The 12,473-nt window shown below is 47.9% G+C and overlaps 1 protein-coding gene across 3 annotated transcripts in view; it reads left to right on the top strand.

Moving 5' to 3' along the window:
* Positions 1 to 2,354: 2,354 nt before the first annotated feature.
* The window catches only part of MYH11 (myosin heavy chain 11), a 127,950-nt gene continuing 117,831 nt past the window's right edge, over positions 2,355 to 12,473 (top strand). For all 3 annotated transcript variants that reach the window (XM_027117292.1, XM_027117294.1, XM_027117293.1), the window contains exon 1: positions 2,355 to 2,425. The gene's annotated coding sequence lies outside the window, so the exon portion shown is untranslated. The remainder of the gene's footprint in view (positions 2,426 to 12,473) is intronic.

Here is a 12,473-nt window from a genome sequence, read left to right on the forward strand (position 1 = left end):
GAACTTAACCCCTAACGTCCCAGCCAACTGAATGTTGGCTGTTTTTGACTCTCTGACTTAGGCCCATTGTTGGGTAGAGAGCTGGGCCTGCGTGTTTTCAGGGGTGAAAAGCAGACAAGATGTTGGAGGGATGAAGGGACCGAGAGGGTCTGAGATGCAGAACTCTACAGAGGAGACTGGTAGCCTGCAGGAAACAGAGGGCAGGACAGGCCCTCACCATTATGACGTCCCCCAGGCCTGGTGCAACTCTGCTTGGTTTCATGTTTGTTTTGAATAATAGCAGCTAACATGAAGCAGTGTACTATGTTCATTTTACATGGATCATCTCAAGGACTGTTTACAAACAGCTGGGAAGTGAAGAAGTGACTGATGTTCCTCCCATTTTACAGGTAGGGAAACTGAGGCACAGGGCCAAATAGCTAGAAAATGGCACTGGCAGATTCAAACTTAGTTATCTAACCTCAGAGAGGAGTCTTTAGCCTCAAGGCTAATTGTCCTGGGCATTTCCCCTTAAAGTCTCAAGAGTGAATCATGGCAACAGTGGGCTCTGGACCCAGTAAGGGCTCAGGCAAATCCCTTCACTCCTCCAGGGCCTCAGTTTTCTCACCTGCAAAATGGGGGTATTAATAAAGGCCCCACCATCACCCGGCCTCGTGGCTGGGGGAGGGTTTGTTGGATAAGACTGGGGCGAGTGCCAAGCACAGAGCCTGGTAAGGGTCTTCCAACATCTTTAACCCTGTCTGTAAACCCTCTGGCTGGAAGCAGCTGGGACCCACGGGGGACTGGGGGCTGCCCCCTTCTGGCTCTGCCGGGAGCAGAAGGGTCCCCTTCCCACCCCGCTGGTCTCGGATGCCACCCCCTCAACCTCCGCGGGGCGCCGGGAGGCCGCTCGGCACCATATTTAGTCAGGGGGAGCGGCAGCCCCGGGCTGGTATGCGGCGCTGGGAATTCCTGCAGGAAGGAGCCTGAGCCTGCCCTTTTTGGGTTGTTTCCCGCCCGCCCGGGTAGGGAGGACCGGCCGGGAACCTCGGAGCCGGGCCAGGCGGGGAGCGGGGCGCCCGGCTGCCCGCAGGTCCCCGGCCTGGCGCGGGGCCAGCCCACCGCCGCGGCTTCCTTTTATGGCCTGTGTGCGTGCATATGACAGAGTGGAGAGAGATGGAGAGAGATGGAGAGAGCGAGAGAGGGAGGGAGATCTGGAGCCAGAGACACAGAGACCAGAGACAGAGTGAGACAGAGGGACAGAAGGAGACAGCGGTGGGCAGAGTGACGGAGACATAGAGAGAGAAAAAAGGCAGAACAAGACAGAAACGGTGATGGAGAGACACGGTGTCAGACACACAGGAGGGGGTGGGGCGGACACGGGGTAAGGGAGTGGTACTAAGAGGGAGGGAGAGAGAGAAAACTTTCAGGCAGCTTCATTTTCAAGAATTTCTTCGGGCGGGGAGGAACAGGTGAAGAGAACTTTCAAGAGCGCCTGGCACCCACATTCTGTTTGGATCCTGACATGCACCTTGCAAATTACGTAATTATACACAAACACACACACACACACACACACACACACACACACACACACTTTTCAGCTTCGGACACTGAGGCTCAGAGAAGGGAAATGACTTGCCTGAGGTCACACAGCCAGCGAATGGCACACCAGGACCTGAAGTCACAACAATTGGGCCTCTTTTTTTTTTTTTGCTTGTGGGTGGAGGTGGGGATGCCAAGTTGGGAAAAGTAAAAACTTCCCCTTTCTGCACAATTCCCAGCAGAGTTGGGGGGTCTTGCCTTGTACTTTGCAAAGTTCAAAAAATCCCCTTTCCCCACCCTTCACGCAGCACGGCCAGGCCCTTTCCAGGTAGTGGGGGACGAAGAAAAATGGCGAGCGGGGAGAGGAGGTGTCAACTCGGGCCCCCCACAGTTCCCGCCACGCGGAGGAAGCGGTTAAAGCCCGTGAGGCTAGAGCTGACTCAAGGGAGAAATTCTCAAGCATCCCCTATAGACGCCGGCCGCTCAACCCCTTTCTTTAGGGACCCGGAGTCTCGGTGACTGTCCCAGAACCCGGGTCAGACACTGGCCCCGAACGCTTCTGCCCACTGCGCCTTTCCCGGGAGCCCTGCGGCCCCCCGCTCCCCCCTGCGCCGCCGCCTGGGTGCGCCCCTCTACGGGCGCCGCGACAGGTGCGCGCGAGGCCTGGACCAAAGCCGCGCTTTTCGGACCCTGCAGGTGGCGCTGCGGAGGGAGCAGCGCGAGACTCACACCCACTCCGCCCCCTCCACCGCCTCCCCTTTCCCTCCCGCGGGCAGCTCCGTGTCTATAAAGAGAGGCGTCCCAGGCGAGCGAGAAGGTTTGGACGCCCCTGCCTGGGAGGTGTGCCAGATAGGAGCTCTCCATCCAGTTTCTTCTCCGCTCTCCCCCAAGTTGGAGATCTGTAAGTATGTGGTCCTGGTGGGGGAAGGGAAATTGAGTAGAGGGTTTAAGGATCCTAGAAGACATCCTACAGGGGCTGGGGAGCAGTGAGGAGCATCTGTTGACCTCTTCTTAAGGACTATGGGGCTGGGGGTTCACAATTTTCATTTCTCTCTGCCCCATCATCCTAGATTTCCCCCAAACCAGCATCTCCCAAGGTAACCAATGATAAGTACCACCTTGGGAGTACTTATTAAAAATAATGCCCGGGCCCAGCTTCCGTTACACTAGAATCTTCAGAAAAACTGTTCCCGATATATATGAGTCCCAGATGATTCTTGTTATGAGGCAAATCTGAGAGATGTGCTCCCTTAGAAATCACAGAGGTCTGGCTTGAACAGCCAGGCTTCTTTTATTCTGGCCACAAAAAGGGTGCAGCTGAGCTTCACTGAAAAGTTACTTCCTATCACATAGGCAGGCAAAGTATGGCTTCCAGTGGAGCTTGCTTAGTTCTGTTAATTATATCAGTTAAAAACACATGGGCAGAAAGGGGAGTGTTTTTTCCTCACTCTAGAGGATGCCTGCTGATAACCCTTGGGTGATAAGCTGGTTATGATCCAGTTTATTTATTACAGCTTGATTTTCTTCCAGACACCCCCCCCCAGATTTTTAAAAATCTCATCCAGGTTGACCACAAGGGCCTCAAATACTCAGAAGGGTGCCAGAGTCCACATTTTCTTACAAAGTCTGCAGGTGCATTAGCAAAGATTGGGCTGGGATTTCCTGCAGAGCATCCAGTACACATGTTACTCTCATGTCCTACTAAGTGGGCAAAGTGAGAGAAAGTGGCTACTGCCTGTTGTATGTTCTCTCTCTGCACTGAGAGCTGGTGGGGATTTGGCTGCTTGAGGAAAGGCACCATTCAAAGCCATACTTATCAAGAAGTAAAAGTAAATATTTAGAAACCCCAAGAAAGGGAGCATTTACTACAGTATTAAGAATAGATAGATTAAATTGCAAAGTGGCCATTTTATACAGAGAAGGAGCTTAAAGAAGCAGAACTGAAAGTTGTTAGATAGCAGTGTGTGAAATAGGATATTGAAGATCCATGGAAGGAAATGCAGTCTTTCCTTGGTGCTTTCGCATTGAGATAAACTACCATTGACAGAGCACTTACGTGCCATGCACTGTAGCACCGTTTGACTTAATTGATCTCATTTAATCATTGCAACAACGTTTTAAGGGAGTCATCATGATGCCTGTTTAGTATACAAGGTAGCTGAGGCTCAGAGAGGTTAAGTAATTTGCCCAGTGTCTCACAGCTAACAAGTGGTGGATCCCATTCCTGTGTCTGTCTGATGCTAATTCTATACCCCTGACCCCGCCATCTTTTTTCTTTACCATGAACAAAAACTCTGTTGGAATCAGGTTTCTGATGGGACCAGATGTGTCCAGTAAGGCAAGTGCTTATCATCTCTTTTAAGAAAACATAAACTGACTTTTTGCAAATTTAAAATAAAATGCACTGTTTGTCCCCTGTGGCGGGGTCATCTAGTTGGCCCGATGACTAGATTAGGTGGGCTGCCATCCCAAGAGTCCAAAACGTGAACTAGCCGGGCCTTCCTCGAGAAGCTTCTAGGGCTCGTAAACACTGTGTATCTTATTATCATGTCTGAATTAGACGTGTTATTCCGTACAAGGTATTTGTTATGGATTTGTTATCCTTACTTTTCTGTGTGAGGGCTGAGATTGAGGCAAACATGCCCATTTATGGTAGCGTTTTCCATGAGGCCATCCTCGGGCCCCCTCACAAATTAGCCTTGTATTGCAGCTTTGTTGGTCATGCCTCTGGAGATTTCTTTGCCCTTGTCCTTCCCCTTTGGGAACAAGTCGGGGAGTCCAGAGGAGAAAACATTTGGGAGGAAAGGGGGATTACCTTTCCCTACTCTCTCTTATTTGGAAGTTTTATTTTTGGGGTGGGAAAGTTGTCTTCTCCTTTCCTCAGTGTATTGAATCCAAACAGGTGGATTTTATGCTGTTAGGCACAACCATGTACTTCTAAAATTGGATACACATTAGATTTTTCTGGAAAACCACATCCAATTTTAAGTCCACTGGAATCCGAGAACATCACAAGCAAATTTAGAAATCATGCAGGTTGACCTTCCCAAACCTCAGTTTTCCCATCCATAAAATGGGGCTCGTGAGAATAGCTAATGTTAGTTGATCACTTTTGCTGGACAACACACTGAATCCTTTACAGGCATCATGTTTCTAAGTCTTTACAACAGCCCTTTGGAATGGATGCTATTATTATTGGCCCTGTTTTACAAATGTGGAGTCTGAATAACTTGCTCAAGATAGCTCGACTAGCCAATGAGGAAGACAAGATTCCATAGACCTAGCTCTTTCTAACTGCAGAGCCTAAGGGATTGCCCTTTTGGGAGGATTCAAGGGGATCATGCATATGAAGGATTCAGCACAGTGTCTGGCCCCTGGTGAACTTCTGTGGATGGTTATTTATAACATACATGACCAGAGACCTTAAGGATCTTGCTCAGTGTAACCCATCTGGTACTTGGCAGAACCAGGAACCCTATGGTATAGTCTTTCCGTAAAAGAGAAACTTGCCCTTAATTTTCTTTTTGTGTAATGTCTTTTCATAAACTCAGTTCCTATTCTTCTTCCACTCGAATATAGACCCACTTCCTCACCTGTGTCAGGAACATGACTGATACCAGGTTTATTGGCCCTTTTTTAATTCATTTAGGGTCTCGAGGGCACCTTTTAAGAGCTCACCTGTGAGTGGGAGGAGGCTGTCTGGCTTCCACGGTGACTCTTTTGCTACCAGGGGTCTCTTCCCTCTACCCCTGACCTTTAAACACAGTTAACTATGGCCACACCATGGGGGAAAGGCTGAGTTTGGAAAAGGCCAAGTCGGAATTTGAAGGAAATTTTTGTTTTGTTCTGTTTTGAATAGTTGACTTTGAAGAAACTTTTGTAAGGGATCAGATGATGGAGGAAGAAGCTAGCGCTGCCCGTTGTTCCTGCAGGGGGAAGTTGGGCATCTCTGAGTTGCATCAGTGATTTGGGGGTTAAGGAGGAACAGCCCTCATCAAAGTCCCTGAGGAAGGACCATAGTGCTCGCCTCCTGCTCACCCATGCAGGCTTGAACTTCCTTCCCTCTGCTGGTGAAGCATGCAGCAAACGATACAGAATCACAGAAGGGGCCAGTGTCTGAGACCCCTGTGGGTCATTATAGCCATTCCCTGGTCTCCAGGTAGAATTCCTGACCCTCTTTCTCCTTCCCCACCTCTCCGCTCTTCCCCATCTTTAGATATTGATATAAACATGGTTAATGTATTCTTGCACATCTTTCCAAAACTTTTCTATGTCAAATCTTCCTCTTTTGCACGAATATTGGCATTGTAAATTAGGTGTTTTTTTTCACTTGATTACATATCTTCATCTTTCTATATCAGCACATTGTGGTGTTTCTTTTTATCATCTGCATAATATTCTATTATGTGGAAGGATAGCATCTTACTGAAACAACCTCTTATTGAAACATACCAGCTTCACTCCACCATATAAACAGGACTTCAGGGACCATCTTTGTGTATCTATTTATGTCTAATTACATGAGTTTATCTGTAGGATAAATTCCCGGCAATGTAATTTGCTAAGTTACAGAGCATGCACATTGAAAATGGATAGATATTGCTACACAGTCCTCTAAAGACATTGTAAATTTAAACTTCAAATGGGCATATAGGAGACTACATTTCTTTTAAGTTGTGGTAAGCCAGAGTTGCAAGACACAAGACACAGTAGGGCTTTTAGGGCCAGAAATGGCTAGTTCTCTCTAATCCTCAAAGCATCCTCCGTGAGAGCCACCAGACCTCTTGCTAACCAAGTTCTCTTGGGGAGGTAAAAATAATTTAGCTTTACTGATTATAAGAACTTCCTTCTGGAGGTACTTTAAAAACAGTATTCTAATGAGTTAGGCAGATATCAGAAGGGGGTGCAGCTGGTGGGGGAGTGGCACGGGGACCAGTCCATGCAAGGAAGTTCAAGCAAGGAAGAGACTTTTTGCTAAGAGTAGATCAGGTGTCAGATCTGGGTTCAGATCTCGGCTCCAACTTTTACAAGCAAAAGCCTTTACTTTCACTTACCTTCCGGGACCTCCATAGTCTTATAGGAATAATAAATAATGCCCACCTTGCTGGACGCTTAGGAGACATAGCAAGATGGTGTATATAATAGATTGCCTGGCCCGATATCCCATGAATAGAAAGAGCACAGTGATAATTGTGCCTATTATTAATGACAGATTTAGAGTCCCGATTACTCGTGGGGACAGTTTGGGGCTTGGAGATCTGGTGCATCTGGGGGGCCCACCCCCTTCCTGCTTTCCTCTCCACTTTGGCTCCTCCCACACCTGGGCCAGACCTTGAAATAGTTGCTCCTCTGCAGAGGTCCTGCCAGCCGGTGGTTCGTGTTCTAGATCAAGCCCAGAGTGTTTTCATTTTGCCTGCATGGCATTCAGAATGTGCAGTGATTTAACTTTAGGGGTGGGTATTTCATTCCTAAATGCAGACTTCGGGGTCTGTTGGAAATCTGGCAATGCAGGGCCCACATTCTCACTCACCCCAACGGGAGTTGAGAAGCTGCCACGCTCTTTGGGCAGGACCAGAGGGCTCTGTCCAGCCACCTCCAGCCTGGGTCACCTTGCATTGCTCACCTGACCCCAGGGACATTTGGGTTGGTGTCTCTGGTCTAAAATCTTGGCAGTAAAGTACTGAGGGAAGCTGTTAACTAGGCCTGATGATGTGCAAATCCTGTTACTGTTTGGGCTCTGGGGTATTTTATTCATTTTCCTTTAATAGAGAAGCAGAAGGGGCAAGATCTTTTACCCCTGAGTTCCCCTGGGGAAAATAAAACCGATGCTAAAACAAGCTAAAATAGTTAAACATTCTCAGTTGGTTCAACTTCAACACTTTGATCTGGAATCACAGTTATCATAAAATGTTACAGCTAGGGGCTTCCCTGGTGGCACAGTGGTTGAGAGTCCGCCTGCCGATGCAGGGGACACGGGTTCGTGCCCCGGTCCGGGAAGATCCCACATGCCGTGGAGCGGCTGGGCCCGTGAGCCATGGCCGCTGAGCCTGCGCATCCGGAGCCTGTGCTCCGCGACGGGAGAGGCCACAACAGTGAGAGGCCCGCGTACCACACACACACACACAAAAATGTTACAGCTAGCCAGCCCTCCACATTTCTATCCCCAAATGAAAAGCACAAGGCCCAGAGAGGGAGAGTAACTTGCCCAGATTCACCCAGCAGGTTCGGCGCAGAACGGGGACTTGCAACCCTGTGGTCTTACAGAGGCTAATGAACAGCTTGTCTGCGCTCAAGGAACGAAGCTGGGTGTTGTTGGTGAGGAATACAGGACTGTGTATGGAGCCGACGCACTCGGCAGTGTCAGGCGTTGCTAAGGCCGTTGATCATGAACTGTAGGTAGTATCCGTCAGTCCTGTATAATGATCCTGAAGGTGTCCTTTCAGCTCTCAGAGCTGATGCAGGACATTGGACGGGGGGTGGGGGGGGGAGGAAGGCTTGAGAGGAAGAAACCAGGTCGGTGGGGAGTCTCCTTGAGGTTCGGCTGTCTGGGTGTCTGTCTCTTTTCTGCTCTCATGTGCCCACACTCCACCCATGTGACCTTCTACACTTGGCATTCCAGGTTGGTTGGGACAATTTTTCCCCCCAGGGGACATGTGGCAATATCTGGAGACATTTTTGGTTGTCATGACTGGAGTGGGGAGGGTGTGCTACTAGCATCTATTGGGTAGAGACCAGAAATGCTACTAATGGCCTTAAACTACATGCGACAGTCCCCCTCCCCCCCACTCTCGGCCTGCCCACCACTCCCCCTCTGCTACATGGCTTCTGCCCACCATCTATCCCACCAACAAAGAATTATCCAGCCCCAAATGTCAACAGCCCCAAATGTCAGCGTGCCGAGGTTGAGAGAAGCCCTGCTCTAGCAGCAGGGAGGTGCAGACCAAGTTTTCCTTCCATTCAGTGCATGGAGAATTGTGCTCTCTGATCACTGCTGCCGTCTTGCAAAGTGCTTTGCGTTCCCCCCTGTGCCTCACCTAATGTCTGACCTGACACTTTTTGCTTGATTGTCCACTACCCCAAATTTTAAAAACTCAAGGCTCTGGGTGCACGCTGAGGCAAGTCCTTGCGGCAATAAAACCAAGTTATCTGGAGACTTCAAGTTGCCGCAGACCGATGCGGGGTGTGTCCTGTGTGTGTCTGTATTTCTTTCAGTCCTCAAGTTCTCTCCCTATTTCAAAGAAGGTAGACAAAGCAGAAAAGATCACTTTGAAAGTATATCTTTATTCAGATTCCACCATAACTAGCTGTGCCATGATGGGCAAGTTACTTTACCTCTCTGTGCCTCAGTTTCCTCATCTGTAAACCAGGGGTAATGGTGCTTCTCGTAGCCTTTTTGAGGGGATTAAATGAGTTAATAGCTGGCATTCAATAAGATAGAGCAGCAGCTATGATTACTAATATTAATAATATTAATTTGCTAGGCTCACCACATTTTCTCAAGGACAAATCTATGGGATTTAATCAGTGTTTGGTGGAAAAAGAGGTCTGCGGCTAAATGTTTTTGAGAGCCATGGGCTCAAAGGAGTGAAATAGCTTTCAGATGTCAGGACCTCGGATATCCCGATGGGAGTTCTCCCTCTTAATGATGGGGTGGGTAGATGTGTAGCGCTTTTCAGATGGATTTGACCACAGAATCGATTTCTTTCTCTTTTTTTTGGCCGTGCCTCAAGGCATGTGGGATCTTAGTTCCCTGACCAGGGATCAAACCCACGTCCCCTGCATTGGAAGCACAGAGTCTTAACCACTGGACCACCAGGGAAGTCCCCAGAATTGATTTCTGAAGAGTGTCTCAACCTCTCTGAATCCTGCCCCACCCCACCCCAAATATTTTGAGGGATTAGGGTTCCCAGGAACACACTCTGAGAAATGCCATTCTAGGGTGAAGCCAAGCTCCTCTTCCCTTTTCCTTCTTTCTTTTGACCAAAACAGATTTCACACATCGTGACTGTCAGACTTCAAAGACATGGGAAGCAACCCAGCCTCTCTCCTTTTTCTGGACAGAGACTGAATCTTTGTGCTTGATCTTCTTTGCATTTTTGAGTCCTAGATTAGGCAGGGTTCGTGGCAGTGGGAATTCCTCTGTCCTTTTATTTTTCTGTTGTAGTTTTTGCTTTTTTTTCTGATTTGTAAGGCAACTCAGCAACATCGTAATTAGAAAGAGCCCACTTAGCTGTCATGCTGCCCTAAACAAATAAAACATGTCTCCCCACCCTCCTGAGTATACTCGGCTACCATTCAAAAACTTTTCGTTGATTGTACTTATACTACAGAACTGCACAATTAAGCGCTTAAGGTGGTGAATTTTATTATGTGTATTTTACCGTAATTAAAGATAAAAAGAAAAAAATTTTTTTTCATTGAAGTGTACTTTATATCAGAACAGTACACCTCCCTGTGGGTATGCAGCCCGGTGAATTTCCACAAAGTGGGCACACCCATGTAACTGGCACTCAGATCAAGAAACAGAACATCAACCCCACACACCCCCATCACGTCCTACACTTCCAGTTACAACATCTGACATCTACCACCTTAGGTTAGATTTGCCTGGTTTTGAACCTCATATACAGGCACACCTCATGTTATTGCCCTTCACAGATACTGTGTTGTTTTTTTGTTTTTTTTTTTTTACAAATTAAAGGCTTATGGCAAATCTGTGTCGAGCAAGTCTATCAGTGCCATTTTTCCAACAGCATTTGCTCACTTTGTGTCTCTGTGACACATTTTGGTAATTCTTGCTATATTTAAGGCTTTTTCATTACAATATTTGTTATGGTGACCTGTGATCAGTGGTTTTGTTGTTGCTACTATGACTCGCTGAAGGCTCAGATGATGGTTAGCATTTTTTCGCAATCAAGTATTTTTAATTAAGGTGCGTATGTTGATATAATTAGACAGTCGACATAATGCTGTTGTACACTTAATAGATGACAGCATAGTGTAAACATAACCTTTATAAGCACTGGGAAACCACGATATCCATGTGACTTGCTTTATTGTGATATTTGCTTTATTGAGATGGTCTGGAACTGAGCTCGCAGCATCTTCACGTCCTGCCTGCAAACAGAATCACACAGTATGTCCTTCTTGGGTTTGCCTTCTTTCACACAAGTGTTTGTGAGCTTTGTTCTCATCGCGGTGTGGAGTTATAGTTCACTTTATCTGATTTGGGTCCCATTTTGAATGTTTATTATGTGCCGGTCACTGTGCTAGGTGCCTTAAAGGGTCGGTTCATTGATTGCAAATACTCCACTGAGCTTCTGACAAGCCCATCAAGCTTGTGTAGGAGACAGAAGAGCACAGGCTTCGAATCAGACCTGGGTTCGGATCCCAGCTCTGTCACTTTTTTTTTTTTTTTTTGCGGTACGCGGGGCTCTCACTGTTGTGGCCTCTCCCGTTGCGGAGCACAGGCTCGGGACGCGCAGGCTCAGCGGCCATGGCTCACGGGCCCAGCCGCTCCGCGGCATGTGGGATCTTCCCGGACCGGGGCACGAACCCGTGTCCCCTGCGTCGGCAGGCGGACTCTCAACCACTGCGCCACCAGGGAAGCCCAGCTCTGCCACTTTTTAGCTGTGTGACCTCAGGCAGATTCCTTCACCTCTTTGAGCCCCAGTTTCCATGTCTGTAAGGTGGAGCTGACCATCAAACGGAACTCCTAAGGCTGTGGTGGTGTCGCTCGATGATCCTGCATGTGAAGGATTTAGCCCAGGGCCTGTGAGGAGGCCAGGGGTGTTAAGTATCACTGTTTGGTGTTCAAAAAACTCTGTCCTGGGTATGACATACAGCCAAGTGGGAGGTGGTGTGATATTGGCATTGCTTACATGTAGAAGATAGTTTTATAAATTTTGCGTAGTAATATCTTTCCTTTTAAGGAAAATGTCAGTCATGAAATAGTAGACAGAAGAGTTTAACCCTCCTACAGGTACTCCATCATGAGGCTCCAGCAATTAACACTGGGCCGATCCTGGCTCCACCCAAATTTCCTCCCTGCCCTGATTATTTTGAGGTAAACCCCAGGTTTATCATTTCATCTATAAATACTATATGATTTTCTTTTTTTTTAATTTATTTATGGCTGCGTTGGGTCTTCGTTGCTGCCCACGGGCTTTCTCTAGTTGCAGCGAGCGGGGGCTACTCTTCGTTGTGATGCGTGGGCTTCTCATTGTGGTGGCTTCTCTTGTTGCGGAGCATGGGCTCTAGGCACGCAGGCTTCAGTAGTTGTGGCACACAGGCTCAGTAGTTGTGGCTCGCGGGTTCTAGAGCTCAGGCTCAGTAGGTGTGGCCCACAGGCTTAGTTGCTCCACGGCATGTGGGACCTTCCCGGACCGGGGCACGAACCCATGTCCCCTACATTGGCAGGTGGATTCTAAACCACTGCGCCACCAGGGAAGTCCCTTCACGATCTTCTAAAAGGAAATACTTCTCTAAAAGGAAAGGACTCTCTAAATAGGTGAAATCACAGTACCATTTTCACACCAAAGAATTTAACCAATTCCCTAGGATAAAACATATTGAGTCAGTGTTCAAATTTCCCTGATTAGCTCATCCATTTTTCTTTTCGGAGGGGTTGTCAAGTAAACTTTTGTTTTTCTGACAATTACATTCAGTTGCTCAAAGATTTTCATTTAAAGGGTAGCTTTTTTAAAAAAAATTATTTAATTATTTACTTATTTGTCTGCGTTGGGTCTTCCTTGTGGTGCGCAGGCTTTTCTCTAGTTGCAGCGAGCAGGGGCTACTCTTTGTTGTGGTGCGCGGGCTTCTCATTGTGGTGGCTTTTCGGAGCATGGGCTCTAGGCGTGTAGGCTCAGTAGTTGTGGCTCACGGACTCTAGAGCGCAGGCTCAGTAGTTGTGGCACACGGGCTTAGTTGCTCCACGGCATGTGGGATCT

This window comes from Aethalodelphis obliquidens, unplaced genomic scaffold, assembly GCF_003676395.1.
Source record: "Aethalodelphis obliquidens isolate GAN/ISIS:26980383/991018 unplaced genomic scaffold, ASM367639v1 scaffold18, whole genome shotgun sequence".
Classification (NCBI taxonomy): domain Eukaryota; kingdom Metazoa; phylum Chordata; class Mammalia; order Artiodactyla; family Delphinidae; genus Aethalodelphis; species Aethalodelphis obliquidens.